This window comes from Eptatretus burgeri, chromosome 21 (genome assembly GCF_056783735.1).
Source record: "Eptatretus burgeri isolate ZD-2024b chromosome 21, Ebu_testis_v1, whole genome shotgun sequence".
Lineage (NCBI taxonomy): Eukaryota > Metazoa > Chordata > Myxini > Myxiniformes > Myxinidae > Eptatretus > Eptatretus burgeri.
Genome location: NC_140981.1, coordinates 1,259,249 through 1,268,812, shown reverse-complemented (window position 1 = coordinate 1,268,812; position 9,564 = coordinate 1,259,249).

Sequence of the window (9,564 nt, the reverse complement as noted above, 5' to 3'; positions counted from 1 at the left end):
CTCCCGACTCTCTCGCCCCTCTCTCTCTCGCCCCCCACTCCTGCCCCCTCCTATCTTCCCCTCTCTTGAATTGTGACGCCCCCTTTCTCTCACCCCTTCTCTCGCCCCTCTCTCCCCCCTCCCCTCTCGCCCCTCTCTCTGTAAATGTATTCACAAATGTCCACCAAGCACAACAATTAATTCAAACCTTGGGAAAAACCAGCTTTCAAACCCTTGGGAAACAGCTCTTTCCCTTGGGAAAATTCAAACCTTGGGATGAATTAATAATTTGAACAATTAATTCAAACGTTGGGAAAAAAAACAGCTTTCAAACCTTGAGAAACACACTTGGGAAACAGCTGAAACGGATGAAGAACGATATCAAACCTTGAAAAGGCACATACTCAGGTCCCCAGCGTCGATTGTGACGTCATACCAAACGAAGAAGAATTGTGACGTCAATCATGAAAAACAAAAATAATTAAACATTAATTCTGACGTCATAGCACCGTGTCTTGTCATTGGTTGACAGATAAATGGCCGTAACTTGGGAACCGCTTGTCCGATTTATATCAAACCTTGAAAAGGCACATACTCAGGTCCCCAGCGTCGATTGTGACATATGCACTCCTGTTGCCACGCTGCGCTCATTGGCCGAGCCAGTGGTTCGACAATGAAGCTCACGCCCAAGCTCGCCCATGTGTGGTGCTTTGTTCTGTTGTTGCTTGTCCATTGACAATACTCACACTCCCAGTCCGCTTATTGATGCACTTTATGATGTGCTGGCTTTGATTTTCAGTGAGTTGAAATGTGGCTTTTGTGAAGTACAACGTTGTGTATGAATGTGCTTTATTGAGGTGTGTCGAGAGAGAGAGAGAGAGAGAGAGAGAGAGAGAGAGAGAGAGAGAGAGAGAGAGAGAGAGAGAGAGAGAGAGAGAGAGAGAGAGAGAGAGAGAGAGAGAGAGAGAGAGAGAGAGAGAGAGAGAGAGAGAGAGAGAGAGAGAGAGAGAGAGAGAGAGAGAGAGAGAGAGAGAGAGAGAGAGAGAGAGAGAGAGAGAGAGAGAGAGAGAGAGAGAGAGAGAGAGAGAGAGAGAGAGAGAGAGAGAGAGAGAGAGAGAGAGAGAGAGAGAGAGAGAGAGAGAGAGAGAGAGAGAGAGAGAGAGAGAGAGAGAGAGAGAGAGAGAGAGAGAGAGAGAGAGAGAGAGAGAGAGAGAGAGAGAGAGAGAGAGAGGGAGAGAGAGAGAGAGAGAGAGAGAGAGAGAGAGAGAGAGAGAGAGAGAGAGAGATATTAGAAGAGAGATTTTGAAAGAGAAGAATTACAAAGGGAGTTTTAAATCCGCTACACAAGCACAACACATGTCCCTATCCACTGATGAGAGGGGAGAGGTAATTTAGCAAAACAAAATTGCTGCAGATGTAACAACTCGAGGGAACCCTTACATGTCGGATGTGTCTCCCTGGGGCCTTTCAAAGCCGCAACAGTATTGCTGAATGAATTTTCTTGTTGTTCAAGGCCTACTCCTCGGATAGCTGCCATGAAAATTATTTGTCCCCTTTGATGCCGTGTTCCTCATTTTGCTTCCTTTTCCCCCAAATATTGCACTTTCTTACCTCCTCAACGTCATCCTATTTCCCCTCCTCGCTTTAAAAAAACAACAACAAAATTTCACTCCAAAATGATCTCATTCTCCTTGAATTTCCTTCTGCCCAAACTTCAATCTTTACATTTTCCTTTTCTCTCCACCAGGAGTATCACACATGTTCTTCTTCACCACAATTGATGCCTTCTCCTCTTCTGCTAATTCTTCTTCTTCTTCAGAATTATTATTTTCCCAAACTCTGCAAGCTAAACGCTTGGTCCATCAACCCTCCTCCCATACCTGCAGCGCCACCTTTCTCTCCAATAAAAAATATTCCCACCCATCCCATGACCTTTATCTCCATATGTCCAATTTGTGAATCTTGAGAAGTCCAGTTTGCAAAGGTTGGCTGTTCACAACAATCAAATCATCTTCACGTCCTTTAACTGTGTCAGTACCCTCCCACACATCTCCAACAAGTCCATATCCTTCAAATCCTCCCCTTCTACGTGTCCCTTTCTTCAGCATCCCTCCACTTCATGTCCTCTATTTCCACATCTGCCCTCAATCCACACACTCAAAGCTTCATGTTCCATCTTTCTGCAACACTTATCATCCCACCCCCTCAAGCTTCCCCCTCCCAAAGCCTCCTCCCCTGTCACTAAATTTTGTGGACCTCAAACATCTGAGGCATCTCCAACCTGACAGATCACTCAATCCAGGCAGCTGGTGATAAACTGGACATCATCTGTTTACCAGAATCCTTCTTCCCACGAGACCTCCCTGACTCCTTTGTGTCTCCCTCTTGATATTGTCTCCTCTGATTTGACCGACATGAACCCTGTCCTGGTGGTAGAGTCACACTGTAGATCAAGTACACCATTTCTCACTGTTCGTATGCTGCTCTTACACCTCTCAAAATCTATGAGTACCTTTGGCTGAGACTTTCATTGTTCATGAAAACGGTTCATGGTTTCAGCACCCCCCAGGCTCATCACTGGACTTGGTATTCCAACGCTGGTGGTGCAGCAAAAGAGATTTGCATGTGATAATTGATGGTGGCTGGAGGATGATCCAGAACTGCAGAGTTTACCGGAGTGCTCAGTTCCTCAAGACCGACCACAGGCTTGTTGTAGCATCTCTGAAGTTGTAGCATAAATCCGGGAGAATGGTACCATCCCAGCCGAGGCTAGATGTAGGCAAGCTGAAGAATGAGAATGTAGCTGAAGTGTTTGTGAACAGGTTGAGTGGGGATTTGGGGGGTCTGGGTGCTTTGGGGAATCCTGAAGAGTTGGGGAGTGCCTCCAAGCCCACCATCGTTGATGTTGCCGGTGGATGACTTGGAACTCACAATAGGGTAAAGAATAATTTTGTCTCTCAAGGCACACTGGATACTATTGACCAGAGTTGCAGGGCCAGGCTTAATGGCAGAGCTGAGCTGTTCAGGGAGCTGAGGAGTGAAACTGCATATGAGGCCACGTGAGGAGGAGTGATGCAAGAGACATTTTTTGAATGATGTGATGATGATCGGCTCGGATGACAGGGTAAGGGTTAAAATAGTGCTATATGGCATTAACTCCAAAATGGCCGATGTGTCCCTGACATCACTCCTCCTCGCGGCGCCTCATATGCTCTCAAGGTGAACAAGGAAGCCTATGTGCGAGGAATCTGTGAGAGGTGAAAGCATCACCTGTGGTCAAGTGATTCTCGTCCTGCATACAGGGGAATTTGCACATTGCGTTCGTCCAAGTCCGTCCCTCGGTGAACTGCAGTTAGAGCACAGGGTGATGGGCTCTTGACAGAGGAGTCCAAAATGAAGGACAGCTGGTCCAGTTAATTTGAGCGGCTGTACCAGGCTGATCCACCAGCTGTCAAGTTGGATTTTAGGGGTGTTTCTATCCCCATTGCTGACCCTCCAATCAACTGTGATCCACCTTCATTTGTGGAAAAAGGCTGCGGTGAACCGGTTGAAATGGGGTAAACCTCCAGGGATCTGTGGCACCCATGCTGAACTTCTCAAGGCGGGTGGAAATGCTGTACTCCTGTCATTGCATGCAGTTCTGTGCTCCACCTGGAACACAGGCATCATTCCCACTGACTGGAAGAGGGGCCTTGTTGTACATCTCCCTAAAGGTCAGAGTGATTGCCAGGACTGCAACAACTACCGAGGGGTGATTCTGCTATCTGCCGATGACATTGAAGGGGTCACGTTTGGTGCTGTCACAGTCGGCTGACGAATAGTCCTAATGGGAGGATCTGGATTTTCTATCTCTTCTACAAGCAGTGGCTGATTTTGGTAGAAGATACCCATTGTGTCATGGAGCGTATCAGACTCAGACAGTGTGTGGGTAAGTTCATCGTAGTTATCCCAAGCGTTACCCATAACAAGACCGTGCGCTGCGCCATCGGGAGCGCATCTGTCCTTCTCCATAATTGCGCTTGCCAATTCTGTCTCCAGCTCTTCTTCCTTGCTGTAACTGATGCCATACCCGAATTTGTTGAGCATCGTGAGTATTTTCCGGCGACCGGTAAGGGATTTTATCAACATTGAGAGCAGGATGTGTTTTCGTGGCATGACTCTGCCATTGCAAACAATAAAGAGTGCATCTTCGCCAGCACACGTGGCTCTATTTCTTACCGATTCAGAATGTGCCTCCATGTTGGGTCCGCCGAACAAAACTCTACAGAATGTTTCAACCAGTTCGGGGGATTTACCCTCCCCTCTAAGCAAGGAATCCATATCGAGTGGATCATTCAATGGTGTTTTTTCCATCCCTTTCAATGCCCTCCTCAACAACAATGCCGCCGTGAATACTTGGCCTTCCGGCGATGATTTGAAATCATAGACAACCTTGATGGAGGCATAGTCTAAAAGGCTGCTGTGGACGATGGCGCCCGACTTTCTATTCTCAGTAGTGTACACGGTCACCCTTCCAACAACATGTTTCCGCAGAAGCTCAGCGAAGTATGAAGTATTACTGATGGAAGACTCCTCGTCGAGTTCATCACAAATGTCTAAGTACCGATCGGAGATGGATTTGAGATACTCTGGACGACTACCAAGAAGCACGTTTGCCTTGACAAAGGCAAGAATGTCGCCGAATGCACGTTTTGCCTTTTCTGATAAATTGGAATCCTTCGTTTTTGATCTCAGCGCAGATATGAGTCTGATTCCTACAGCTGTCGATCAAATCGATTCCAGCAATCTTTTGCAGAACCGCAACAATATTGTTACGTTCTCAGAACCGCAACAATATTGTTACGGTTGTGAAAATTCACATAACACCATTCAGGTTCCCCAGAGGTCAGTTATTTCGGTAAGTGTGTTTCCAGGTTAGATTTCCCCACCGATGTATAAAGGGGCATTATTCATGTACCAGGCTGTGCATCTTTGAGTTAGCCGTTGTTCTGTTCTATCTTTTATTTCAACCAAACAGCATCACCACAGCGCCAACCACACTCGAACCACGCCACCACCACCCCGAAAACAGCATCTCAACTCAACTCCAGCCCCGATATCCCTCAGAATGGGTAAACAGAAATGACGGTTGGGCAACAACAACAGAGCCAAGCCGAACTCCCCTGGAATTCTCCCCTTCGCGCGGAAAAGAGAGGGGCGAACGCCCAGGGCGATAAAAGGCCACGTTGGAATGGCGAGGAGGCGGTTGTGAGAGAATTGGTGAGGACATCGGTGGAACCGGTGGAATCGGTGTGGAGAGCGGGAGCAGTTGGTTGGAGTTGGTCGAGTCGGAGCCGGATTGGAGTCGCCAGCCGGTTCGCCGTTGGAGGCACCGTTGAAGGCGTTGTTGGAGTCGAGACGAGTTCGGGTAGAGACATCGAGGGTCGCCCATCGAGTCACGAAGAGGGTGGCAGGTAGCCTGCTCGGTCTCCCGGAGTCCCTTCGGTCATCCTGGCTCCGAGCAAATATTAAAGGCTTATGAGCCCGGGTCTTTTCTTTCTGGGGTTTTGCATGGAAGTCTGTGGCGCCTTGTCCGATAAGTAGAATTGTTGTTAAGTGCTTGTACATAATAAGTAGACATCGGCTGTAGGTCTTTTTGCTTGTGTCTTGTACCCATCCCCCCCCCCCCTCATTCATTGCATACGTGCCTGCATTGAAAAGAAATGTCCCCTTTGTTTGAATATTTACCTGCTCGTTGCGTCCCTTCCTCCATTGAACTGCCATAATGATGTTCGGAATATTAGCCGGTTTTTAACACCGAGAAGATAATCGAGTCTGACAGGGCCTGGCGATATAAAAACCGCTCGGCAATCGCAAACGGAGCGAGCTGCTTAAGCGGCTCGTTTCCGAGCAGGTCCCGTTGAGGTACAACCTCTCGGTAGTCTGTCCACGCGAATAATTAGGTAAATCGACAATTCGGCGATCGACCCTGTAGCTTGCGGGCAGAGCATTGACAAGGTTGTGGTGCGGTTAAAACACCCCCGTAGCTGGATTTCGGCGTTGATCCGAAAGCTGCGACTGGATTGCCACGTTCGGTGGGTGCGCGGCCGCCAATTGGGCTGATGCGGTCGTCCGCACGCCGGCGTGGCGAGAAGCCACAACAATATTTTTGTCTAATTTATCATTTCCCTTCCTTTCTGTTTTACGTGGTTTTCCGTGGGTTGGCAGTTTATCCCCTTATGACTCTCTTACTTCCTTTTTTAAACAAGAGGAACCAGAAAACAGTTCTTATCTGGATGAGAAATTTGTTTTTGATTTTATTCTGCATCTGACACTTGGATTCCTTTCATTGCTTGGTCCTTCAGGATAGGTGATGGAGCCAACAGGAATCGGTCCAAGATTACCCTGCAACCCGAGTACATCTCAACAAAATCAAGCCTCAGTCATCCAACATGTCCTGAAACCCCAGGAATCTGAACTACGGACTGAACCGAAATGTGCACAACACCAACAGAAACGCAAACAAATTGAGGGGAAACATCCGCAAGCTGAACGGACACTCTCACAATCTCAATTCAACAGCCAGAAAATCGAACGGAAACACGATCAATCTGAACAAAGAAACCAGGAAGTCAAACTCCAACAAAGGGAACAGAAACACAAAGAAATCGAACAGAGACATCAGGGAAACGGACAAAAACACCTGCAAGTTGAACAGGCAATCTCTCAAAAAGCCTCAGACTTTGCAACAACTCTTTATCTACCTGATGCCTCTGCTCTGAATGACCAGAAATCCAAATTTCGAGGTGAAGAGAAACAACTGGAATTTCAATGCAGAATGGAAGAGAAAAGCAAGAAAACCGAACAGAGACGACAGAGGTCCGATGAAATACGCCGGCAAATTGAACAAGTAATCCAACACATCTGCGTGTTGCAAACAAAATATGAAGTCATCGAAGGAGGCGCTGGGACTACAGAGAGGTCTTGTTCTTCAAGGGAGGATCCGTGGGCCGAGTCACCTTTGAATCAGGACGCGGTGTCTCATTGGGTGTAAACCCCAAATGCTCTCTTCCCTCTCAACCAGATGTAAAAGGATCACCCTCTCCAAGTTCACCACCGAAATAATCACCGTCACCGAAACCACCACCAGTATCTTTCCAGTTCGTAAAAAATAAAGAAATAATATAAAGAGGAGAAGAGGATGAAAACAATAAGAAGCGGAAAATCAAAATATATAACAATGTGTTGTTATATATAACAAATATATATAACAATGGGGAGAGTGGGTGAGGTGTGGAGGAAGTGCGAATAACTATAAATACTTTGTTTTTTTTAACAAAAGGAAACAGAAAACTTCTTATCAAGATGAGAAGTTTGTTTTTGATGTTTTACTGTTTACTCACATGACACTTTTCAATGCTTGGTCCTTCAGGATCGGTGATGGAGTCAGCAGGAATCGAACCAAGAGTACCCCACAACCCGAGTACATCTCAACAAAACCAAGTCCCAGTTTTCCAACATGTTCTGAAACCCCAGCAATTTGTACTACGGACTGAACGAGTGAACAACACGAACAGAAACACAAACAAATTGAGAGGAGACATCCTCAGGCTGAACAGATACTCCCACAAGCTCAACAGTGAACATCACCACCATAGACAGTGAAACCAACGAAAACACGATCAAGTTTTACTCTGAGCTGAACAAAGAAACCAGGAAGTCAAACTCCAGCAAAGGGAAGGGAAACACTAGGAAATGGAGACGTATGGATATCAAGCATGGACGTCCGCAGATCGAACAGAGACGACATATCGACCGCCCGCACTCCAGCACGGTCCGTGACATCAACATCTACCACCAACGCCCCGCTCATGACATCATCATCGACCGCCCACTTCGTACTGCTCATGACATCATCGTCGACAGCCCACTTCGTACTGCTCATGACATCATCGTCGACCACCCGCGCCCCGGCACGGTCCGTGGGAGTCCAGGTAAGAGGCTTGGTCGAGGTCGTGTCGGCGGGGACCAGTACAGGAGGCGGGCCGTCGAGGCGAGACGCAGACAGAGCCAAGCCGCAGGAACACTTTCACAACACCTCCTTCAATTCTCCACTTTCCAACCGACTTCTCACGCCTTCGACCTTCTTTCAACCAACTCCCACCGACTTCTTCCTTTCGATCCACAACAAACGACTTCTTCCTTTCAATCTACCAACAACCACCCACGCCGCGCGTGTCTGGGTTTGGGGAGGTGGATGGTGGCGCAGCTTCCATAGCGAACGTCGGGATTTTGCCTCAAAACGAGACTCCGGATACAGCGGGTTGACGGTGGTACACTGTGGCCAGCGAAACGAGGGGAGCAAGCGAGATGAATTTACCGAAGCAGTGAAAAGAGGAAGAGTGGGAAATGGAAAGGAAAATGATTTTATAACCTAACTAATATCCCATCGCAACACACTCCCTCGTCTTCCCACCAGACAAAAGGTAGGGTTGGGAGATGCTTAGCAGGCAGACACGAAGCGGAGGAACAGTCGAGCCGGGCTGTGTTGCACGAGTGCGAGCCAGGGCGTACTGTGCCCGCGGCTCTCCTTTATTCCGTACGCGGTACACTCACGAGCCGGCCGACTCCAGTATTACTACCACACCTCAGACGGCGTGCACACCTCATATCCCTCGCCGAACCCCACGGCCACTCCTCCACCATCACGCCCATCATGCATCATCATCATGCCCCTCCCCGTGGGCCTGACTACACCACACTCCTCCCTCCTAAAAGTATGATTATTAAATGATCAGTATTATAAGAAGCATGCAGAACACGAAGGATTTCGTATAATAATCATGGAAATAAAATGAAAATAACAAAGTATAATAGCACACCACATCATATAATGTGTCGATGCGAGCAAGTGGAGCAGCAAAGGTCAGGTCTGACCGCGTTACCGATATGAAGCAGCAAAATGAGAAGCACAGCGGCATTATGCAGCAAAAACGCCCCCCCCCCAGGTGGCCCATGCTGACATGACCCTGGCCAAGGTCGTAATGACCTCTCGAGCTAACCTCCTCCGGCCCCATCAAACGCCTCCGGCCCACTCCCCCCAGGCAGACCCGACGTAGATAAACATCCCGAGGCCGGCAGCCCGCTATCTGGAAGCCGTGGCGCCAGCCCTAGACCTTGGCCGGGGGCGCTGAACAGCGCTGCTGGCTGCATGCATTTAATGCGCCAAAACAACTCACGCACCACAATCAGTCGAGACGCCAACGCCCGTCCCAACGGCCTTGAGCGAACACAGCGAGTTGTGCTCGCAATCAGAGGTGGAGGTAACGCAGACCAGGGCACCAGTCTTGGTGCCGAGTCGATCTCCGAGACCCACACGGCCGCTAGACGGGAGCAACTCCACTTAAACCACACTGCAATCATAGGCTCGTTATAAATCATTACGAATAACATTCGAAGCATCGCAAATTCATTTTCCGTACAGCGCGCTTTTTGATAAAATCCCAGCACATGACAAAGTAATTACCTGCGGTCTGGAGCAACTGGAGGCTAACAAACCTTCTTTATTCGCCCCCACATCACATTGACCATAATCCAACTCCCATT